Consider the following 10,285-nt stretch of genomic DNA (forward strand, 5'->3'; position numbering starts at 1 on the left):
CATGCAAAAAATGAAACTGAACTACTTTCTTACACTATACAGAAACATAAATTCAAAATGGATGGAAGATGTAAATGTGAAACAGGAAACCATCAAAAGCTTATAGGAGAACACGGGTAGTAACCTCACTGACATTGGCTATAGCAACTTCTTACTAGATATGTCACCTGATGCAAGGGAAATAAAAGCAAAAGTAGATTATTAGGACCTCATCAAAATAAAAAGCTTCTTGACAGCAAAGGAAATAATCAACATAACTAAAAGGCAACCTTCAGAATGAGAGAGTGTAGTTACAAATGACATATCTGATAGAGGGTTAGCATCCAAAGTATATAAAGAGCTTATAAAACTCAATATCCGAAAAACAAATAATCTAGTTTTAAAAAATTGGCAGGGAAGCCTGGGTTGCTCAGTGGTTTAGTGCCACCTTCAGCCCAGGGTGTGATCTTGGAGACCCGGGATCAAGTTCACATCAGGCTCCCTCCATGGAGACTGCTTCACCCTCTGCCTGTGTCTCTCTCTCTCTCTACTCTCTGTGTTTCTCATGAATAAATAAATAAAATCTTTAAAATTTTTTTAAATTGGCAGAAGATATGAATAGACATTTTCCCCAAAAAGACTACAGATGGTCAATAGACAAATTGAAAAGATCTCAACATCACTCATCATCAGGGAAATACAAAGCAAAACTACAATGAGATATCACCTCACTCTAATCGGAATAGCTAAAATTAACACAGGAAACAAGTGTTGGTGAGGCTATAGAGAAACGGGAACTCTCTTACACAGTTGGTGGAAATACAAACTGGCGCAGCCACTCTGGAAAACAGTATGGAGGTTCCTCAAAAGATTAAAAATAAAGCTACCCTATGGTCCTGCAATTGTACTAGATTTTTACCTGAAGGATACAAAAATAGTGATTCAAAGGGATGGATACATGCACCCAAATGTTATAGCAGCATTCTCAAGAATAGCCAAATTATGGAAAGAGCCTAAATGTCCATTGACTGATGAATAGATAAAGAAGTGGAATATTACTCAGCCATCAAAAAGAATGAAATCTTGCCATTTTCAGTACCATCTGAAATCGGGCATTGTGATGCCCCTAGCTTTGATTTTCTTTTTTAATATTCCCTGGCGATTCGGGGTCTTTTCTGATTCCGCACAAATCTTAAGATGATTTTTTCCAACTCTCTGAAAAAGTCAATGGTATATTGATAGGGATTGCATTAAACGTGTGAATTGCCCTGGGCAACATTGACATTTTCACAATATTAATTCTGCCAATCCATGAGCACGGAATATTTTTCCATCTCTTCATGTCTTCCTCAATTTCTTTCAGAAGTTTTGTATAGTTTTTAGGTTATAGATCCTTTACCTCTTTGGTTAGGTTTATTCCTAGGTATCTTATGCTTTTGGGTGCAATTGTAGATGGGATTGACTCCTTATTTTCTCTTTCTTCACTCTTATTTTTAGTGCATAGAAATGCCACTAACTTCTGGGCATTGATTTTGTATCCTGCCACACTGGCAAATTTCTGTATGAGTTCTAGCAATCTTGGGGTGGAGTCCTTTGGGTTTTCTCTGTACAATATCATGTCATTGGCGAAGAGGGAGAGTTTGACTTCTTCTTTGCCAATTTGAGTGCCTTTAATGTCTTTTTGTTGTCTGATTGCTGAGGCTAGGACTTCTAGTACTATGTTGAATAGCAGTGGTGAGAGTGGACATCCCTGTCTTGTTCCTGATCTTAGAGGAAAGGCTCCCAGTGCTTCCCCATTGAGAATAATAGTTGCTGTGGGCTTGTCATAGATGGCTTTTAAGATGTCAAGGAATGTTCCATCTATCCCTACAGTCTGAAGAGTTTTCATCAGGAATGGATGCTGTATTTTGTCAAATGCTTTCTCTGCAACTATTGAGAGGATCATATGGTTCTTGTTTTTTCTCTTGTTGATATGATCTATCACATTGATTGCTTTATGAGTGTTGGACCAGCCTTGCATCCCAGGGATAAATTCCACTTTGTCATGACAAATAATCTTCTTAATGTACTGTTGGATCCTATTGGCTAGTATCTTGCCGAGAATTTTTGCATCCGTGTTCATCAGGGATATTGGTCTGTAATTCTCCTTTTTTGGTGGGGTCTTTTCGGTTTTGGAATTAAGGTGATGCTGGCCTCATAGAACGAGTTTGGAAGTATTCCATCTCTTTTTATCTTTCAGAACAGATTTAGTAGAATAGGTATTGTTTGTTCTTTAAACGTTTGAGAGAATTCCCCCAAGAAGCCATCTGGCCCTGGACTTTTGCATCTTGAGAGGTTTTTGATGACTGCTTCAATTTCCTCCCTGGTTATTGGCCTGCTCAAGTTTTCTATTTCTTCCTATTCCATCTTTGGTAGTTTCTGGTTTTCCGGAAAGCTGTGGTCATCAAGAGAGTGTGGTAGTGGCACAAAAACAGACACATAGATCAATGGAACAGAAGAGAGAATCCAGAAGTGGACCCTCAACTTTATGGTCAACTAATATTCGACAAGGGAGGAAAGACTATCCATTGGAAGAAAGACAGTCTCTTCAATAAATGGTGCTGGGAAAATTGGACATCCACATGCAGAAGAATGAAACTATACCATTCTCTTGCACCATACACAAAGATAAACTCAAAATGGATGAAAGATCTAAATGTGAGACAAGATTCCATCAATATCCTAGAGGAGAAATACAGGCAACACCCTTTTTGAACTCAGCCACAGTAACTTCTTGGAAGATACATCCACGTAGGCAAAAGAAACAAAAGCAAAAATGAACTATTGGGACTTCATCAAGTTAAGAAACTTCTGCACAGCAAAGGATACAGTCAACAAACTAAAAGACAACCTACAGAATGGGACAAGATATCTGCAAATGACATATCAGATAAAGGGCTAGTATCCAAGATCAATAAAGAACTTATTAAACTCAAAAGCAAAGAAACAAACAATCCAATCATGAAATGGGCAAAAGACATGAACAGAAATCTCACAGAGGAAGACATAGACATGGCCAACAAGTACATGAGAGAATGCTCCGCATCACTTGCCATCAGGGAAATACAAATCAAAACCACATTGAGATACCACCTCACACCAGTGAGAATGGGGAAAATGAACAAGAAAGGAAACAAGAAATGTTGGAGACGATGTGGAGAAAGGGGAACCCTCTTGCACTGTTGGTGGGAATTTGAACTGGTACAGCCACTATGGAAAACTGTGTGGAGGTTCCTCAAAGAGTTAAAAATAGATATTTCCTACAACGCAGCAATTTCACTGTTGCGGATTTACCCCAAAGATACAGATGCAGTAAAACACCGGAACACCTGCACCCCAATGTTTATTCGGCGCATTCCCCCCAATGTTTATTGCACACATTCCCCCCAATGTTTCCATCAAACTGTGAATGGAGCCTTGGTATCCATCAAATGATGAATGGATAAAGAAGATGTGGTATATGTATACAATTGAATATTACTCAGCCATTACAAATGACAAATACCCACCATTTGCTTCGATGTGGATGGAACTGGAGGGTATTATGCTGAGTAAAATAAGTCAATTGGAGAAGGACAAACATTATATGGTCTCATTCATTTGGGGAATATAAAAATTAGTTAAAGGGAATAAAGGGGAAAGGAGAGAAAATAAATGAAAATATCAGTGAGGGTCACAAAATATGAGAGACACCTAACTCTGAGAAACAAACATGGGGTAGTAGAAAGGGAGGTGTGGAGGGGGTTGGAGTGACCGGGTGATGGGCACTGAGGGGGGCACTTGGCAGGATGAGCACTGGGTGCTTTTTTTTAAATAATAAATTTATTTTTTATTGGTGTTCAATTTACCAACATACAGAATAACACCCAAGCACTGGGTGTTAAACTATCTGTTGGCATATTGAACACCAATAAAAATTTTTTGAAAAAAATAAATGAAAGAAACAAACCTTTGCAGAAGTGCAAAAAAAAAAAAAAAAGAAAAGAAAAGAAAAGAAAAAAAGAAAGGAATCTTGCCATTTGCTACAACATGGATGGATCTAGAGAGTATTATGCTAAAGGAAAAAAATTCAGAGAAAGACAAATACCATATTATTTCACTCATATGTGGAATTTAAGAAACAAAACAGAGGAACATAATGTGTGTAATAAAGAGGTAAACCAGAGAACAGAGTCTTAGCTGGAGAAAACAAAATTAGGGTAGTGAGAGAGAAGGTGGTGGGCAAGGGGGATGGGTTAAATGAGAGATGGATAAAAGGAGGACATTTGTGATGAGCCCTGTCTGTTGTATGAAAGTGATGAATCACTAAATCTACACCTGAAACTAATACTACACTGTATGTTAACTAACTGTAATTTAAATTAAAATTTGGGGATAATTTTTTTTGCATTCTCTCCTAAATTATCTCAGAAGGCAAAATAGACTTATTTATTTATTTATTTATTTATTTATTTATTTATTTATTTATTTATTTATTTATTATTTTTTAAATAAATTTATTTTTTATTGGTGTTCAGTTTGTCAACATACAGAATAACACCCAGTGCTCATCCCGTCAAGTGCCCCCCTCGGTGCCTGCCACCCAGTCACCCCCACCCCCACCCACATCCCCTTCCACCACCCCTAGTTCATTTCCCAGAGTTAGGAGTCTTTCATGTTCTGCCTCCCTTTCTGATATTTCCCACTCATTTTTTCTCCTTTCCCCTTTATTCCCTTTCACTATTTTTTATATTCCCCAAATGAATGAGACCATATAATGTTTGTCCTTCTCCAATTGACTTACTTCACTCAGCATAATACCCTCCAGTTCCATCCACGTTGAAGCAAATGGTGGGTATTTGTCGTTTCTAATGGCTGAGGAATATTCCATTGTATACATAAACCACATCTTCTTTATCCATTCATCTTTCGATGGACACCGAGGCTCCTTCCACAGTTTGGCTATTGTGGACATTGCTGCTAGAAACATCGGGGTGCAGGTGTCCTGGCGTTTCATTGCATCTGTATCTTTGAGGTAAATCTCCAGCAGTGCAATTCCTGGGTCATAGGGAATATCTATTTTTAACTCTGTGAGGAACCTCCACACAGTTTTCCAGAGTGGCTGCAAGAGTTCACATTCCCACCAACAGTGTAAGAGGGTTCCCCTTTCTCCACATTGTCTCCAACATTTCTTGTTTCCTTTCTTGTTCATTTTCCCCATTCTCACTGGTGTGAGGTGGTATCTCATTGTGGTTTTGATTTGTATTTCCCTGATGGCAAGTGATGCAGAGCATTCTCTCATGTGCTTGTTGGCCATGTCTATGTCTTCCTCTGTGAGATTTCTCTTCATGTCTTTTGCCCATTTCATGATTGGATTGTTTGTTTCTTTGGAGTTGTGTTTAATACATTCTTTATAGATCTTGGAAACTAGCCCTTTATCTGATACATCATTTGCAAATATCTTGTCCCATTCTGTAGGTTGTCTTTTAGTTTGTTGACTGTATCCTTTGCTGTGCAAAAGCTTCTTATCTTGATGAAGTCCCAATAGTTCATTTTTGCTTTTGTTTCTTTTGCCTACGTGGATGTATCTTCCAAGAAGTTACTGTGGCTGAGTTCAAAAAGGGTGTTGCCTGTATTTCTCCTCTAGGATATTGATGGAATCTTGTCTCACATTTAGATCTTTCATCCATTTTGAGTTTATCTTTGTGTATGGTGCAAGAGAATGGTCTAGTTTCATTCTTCTGCATGTGGATGTCCAATTTTCCCAGCACCATTTATTGAAGAGACTGTCTTTCTTCCAATGGATAGTCTTTCCTCCCTTGTCGAATATTAGTTGACCATAAAGTTGAGGGTCCACTTCTGGATTCTCTCTTCTGTTCCATTGATCTATGTGTCTGTTTTTGTGCCACTACCACACTCTCTTGATGACCACAGCATTGTAGTACAACCTGAAATTTGGCTTTGTGATGCCCCCAGCTATGGTTTTCTTTTTTAAAATTCCCATGGCTTTTCGGAGACTTTTGTGATTCCACACAAGTCTTAAAATAATTTGTTCTAACTCTCTGAAGAAAGTCCATGGTATATTGATAGGGATTGCATTAAACGTGTAAATTGCCCTGGGCAACATTGACAGTTTCACAATATTAATTCTTCCAATCCATGAGCATGGAATATTTTTCCATCTCTTTGTGTCTTCCTCAATTTCTTTCAGAAGTGTTCCGAGGTTTGTAGGGTATAGATTCTTTACCTCTTTGGTTAGGTTTATTCTTAGGTATCTTATGCTTTTGGGTGCAATTGTAAATGGAATGGACTCCTTAATTTCTCTTTCTTCAGTCTCATTGTTAGTGTAGAGAAATGCCACTGACTTCTGGGCATTGATTTTGTATCCTGCCACACTGCCAAATTGCTGTATGAGTTCTAGCAATCTTGGGGTGGAATCTTTTGAGTTTTCTACGTAGAGTATTATGTCATCAGGGAAGGGGGAGAGTTTGTCTTCTTCTTTGCCAATTTGAATGCCTTTTATGTCTTTTTGTTGTCTGATTGCTGAGGCTAGGAATTCCAATACTCTGTTGAATAGCAGTGGTGAGAGTGGACATCCCTCTCTGGTTCCTGATCTTAGGGGAAAGGCTCCCAGTGCTTCCCCATTGAGAATGATATTTGCTGTGGGCTTTTCGTAGATGGCTTTTAAGATGTTGAAGAATGTTCCCTCTATCCCTACACTCTGAAGAGTTTTGATCAGGAATGGATGCTGTATTTTGTCAAATGCTTTCTCTGCATCTATTGAAAGGATCATATGATTCTTGGTTTTTCTCTTGCTGTTATGATGAATCACATTGATTGTTTTACAGGTGTTGAACCAGCCTTGCATCCCAGGGATAAATCCTACTTGGTCATGGTGAATAATCTTCTTAATGTATTGTTGCATCCTATTGGCTAGTATCTTGTTGAGAATTTTTGCATCCATGTTCATCAGGGATATTGGTCTGTAATTCTCCTTTTTGGTGGGGTCTTTGTCTGGTTTTGGAATTAAGGTGATGCTGGCCTCATCGATTGAGTTTGGAAGTGTTCCATCTCTTTTTTCTTTCGAAACAGTTTTAGTAGAATAGGTATCGTTTCTTCTTTAAACGTTTGATAGAATTCCCCTGGGAAGCCATGTGGCCCTGGACTCTTGTGTCTTGGGGGGTTTTTGATGACTGCTTCAATTTCCTCCCTGGTTATTGGCCTGTTCAGGTTTCTATTTCTTCCTGTTCCAGTTTTGGTAGTTTGTGGTTTTCCAGAAATGCGTCCATTTCTTCTTGATTGCCTAATTTATTGGCGTATAGCTGTTCATAATATGTTTTTAAAATCTTTTTTATTTCCTTGGTGTTGGTAGTGATCACTCCTTTCTCATTCGTGATTTTATTAATTTGAGTCTTCTCTCTCGTCTTTTAATAAGGCTGGCTAATGGTTTACCTAGCTTATTAATTCTTTCAAAGAATCAGCTCCTGGTTTTGTTGATCTGTTCCACAGTTCTTCTGGTCTCAATTTCGTTGAGTTCTGCTTGAATCTTTATTAACTCCCTTCCTCTGCTGGGTGTAGGATCTATTTGCTGTTTTTTCTCTAGCTCCATTAGGTGTAAGGTTAGCTTTTGTATTTGAGTTCTTTCCAGTTTTTGGATGGATGCTTTTATTGCAATGCATTTCCCCTTCCGGACTGCTTTTGCGTATCCCAATGATTTTGAACAGTTGCATCTTCATTCTCATTAGTTTCCATGAATCTTTTTAATTCTTAATTTCCTTGTTGACCCTTTCATCTTTTAGCAGGGCGGTCCTTTAGGGATAATTTTTAAGGAGACCTTTGGAAACTGATTTTTCATCTCCAACTAGTAAAGGCAAAAATTTGAAAGACTCAGGGAAAAAAGGGTAATAAAGCTCAGCCTTGCATTAAGAACCATATCAAGGATTGATTATCACTTCCCATTGTCTTAAACTCTCAATGGTTGAAGGTTATCCTCAGTAATTCTTTTTAACTTGACAAAATGGTTCACATAAAAGAAATTTATGGACTACAATATGATTCTCACAGATAAGCCTGATAGAACAAAAGTATTTCATATATATTTCAGACAGAGATATAGATATCTAAGAAAAGAATTGTGAATGAGGCTACTGATCTGCAGAGCTGACCTAAATAAGTAGATATGAAGTCAACTATTAATCTGGACTAGCAGAAATTTGACTATTTGAGATTTAAAAAGAATTTTTGGGCCATCAGTTTTCAATGGCCAGGAAGCAGTGTAAGACAGCTGATCACACTTCAAAGAAAGAGAAGTCTTCAATTTACTCTTCAAATGTGGCCAAAGAGGAGAGATATCAGAGTAAGAACTTCACGGCAGATGGAACTAAGTCTTGTGGAAAATAATGGATTGGGGCTATGGAAATAGTTCCCAGTAATGGAATAGTGCACACTCCCAGTGTGAGTGTTCCTCATAAGATATGCCTAATAGAATCTTGGGCTTGCTATAGACCAGTGTGTGCTATATGTCTCTTCCTCCTCAGCTTTCAAAAGAGGTGTGTTTACTGCCATTTCCTGATCCAAGTTCCACCACTGAATATTGGGTATGTGGAAAACAGATAACTTGTTTAGCCCATATGTTTCTAAATTGAGAAGAACCATACAGACATTAAGAGACTGCTTGGGATAACTCAAAGATCCAGTCCTGACTGGAGAAGACACTAAGACAAATATGATTGATTAGCATCTAGAATGTGTAATGGACTCCTATGAATAAAAAAGGTCAATCTCTGAGTTAGTAAGGACTAAGTAAATCAATGGGAGTTTCAGGATGAAGTACAAATGACCTTGAAACATATTAAAGTATTTAAACCTCATTAATTATAAAGCATACAAAATAGTATTTCACACTCACCATTTAAGTAAAAACTAACAAATGGGACAATATCAAGGGTTGACTAGAGTATGCAGGAACAGAGTCCTCATCATCTGATGAGAGTGTACACTACTACATCTACTTTGGAAAGCAGTCTGTCACTGTTCAATAAAGTGGCCCTAAAGGACAGTGGTTAAATCTTTCTAGTGGTCAGAGTCCCAAGAAGCACACCTGGTTGTCTAATTTTCATTGAGGGAGAAAACTCCTGGGTGAAAGATACACATGGGCTCCTAAATAGTGTCAGATAGCTTGACTGATTGGTCAGGAACCTGGAAGGAGCAAGATTGGAAGACTGGGGACAGGAACATCCAGGGAAGAAGTTTATGGGTGAACCTATGGGCATAAGGCACAGAGATCTTTTTGTCGCATGTTAATACCAGAAAGTACCCATTGCAGTAGAAGTTCTCACACTTAGACGGACAGGTTGACAAAGACTGGGAATGTCATCCAGTCTCTCTCTTTGTATATTCCAGTTCATGACCATCATGAACAGAGAGTGAGCACGGTGGAATGGTTGAAGACAATGCTTTAGCTCCTTCTCACTAAGGCCAAATTACTGACACCACTGGATGCCCAATATGCTAGCAAATAAGCTAGCTAACCCTGAACTCTCAATTGTACCCAAGTATACCAGACAAGCACTTGGTGGTAGTGAACTCTATCACCTTGGAAGGGAGATTTATGCTCACTTGAATTGACACATTCTTAGTTAAAAGTCTGCCTTCCATGTGTGCAGTAACTCTGCCAGTACCATCATCTGAAGGTTTACAGAACAACCAGTCTGTTCCATGTAACATTTCCTCAGCAAAAAGAATACAGGTTATAGCAAAGGAGGCAAGCTAAATGGAGTATGATCATGAGATCCACTAATCTTTTATGTCATTATGCAGAAGTGTAAGGTTTAATAGCTGAGTTAAGGTGTCAGCTAGAAAAAAAAATTCCTTATGGTTAAGGCACTATTGGGGAATCTGTATGTGAACTAAATAACCAGATAATATATAGTGCTTTCTCCTAGTACCTTAACTAGATAGCTCCACAACCCAAAGAATGGAGGAGGATTTACATCCTTTCACCATCATTCCCAGTGACCCACTTTTATAATGTGTGTTTTCTTTCCCATAAACTTAGGTTCTACCAAGTTGGAGGCCCTAGATCCCAGTGGAAGTGCTCTGCCGGGACACGGAAGTTGTCCAATGAACTCAAACCTAGACTTTTACCTGATGCTAGTAGACCATCAGGCAAAGAAAGGACTTACTATATAGTGGGGATAATTGACCTGATTATCAAGAGGAGTTACGGTTGCTGCTACCCAGTCAGCTAGAAGGAGTGTGTTTAGAGCCCAGGAGATTCACCAGGGCA

The sequence above is a fragment of the Nyctereutes procyonoides genome, unplaced genomic scaffold (assembly GCF_905146905.1).
Source record: "Nyctereutes procyonoides isolate TBG_1078 unplaced genomic scaffold, NYPRO_anot_genome, whole genome shotgun sequence".
NCBI lineage: Eukaryota > Metazoa > Chordata > Mammalia > Carnivora > Canidae > Nyctereutes > Nyctereutes procyonoides.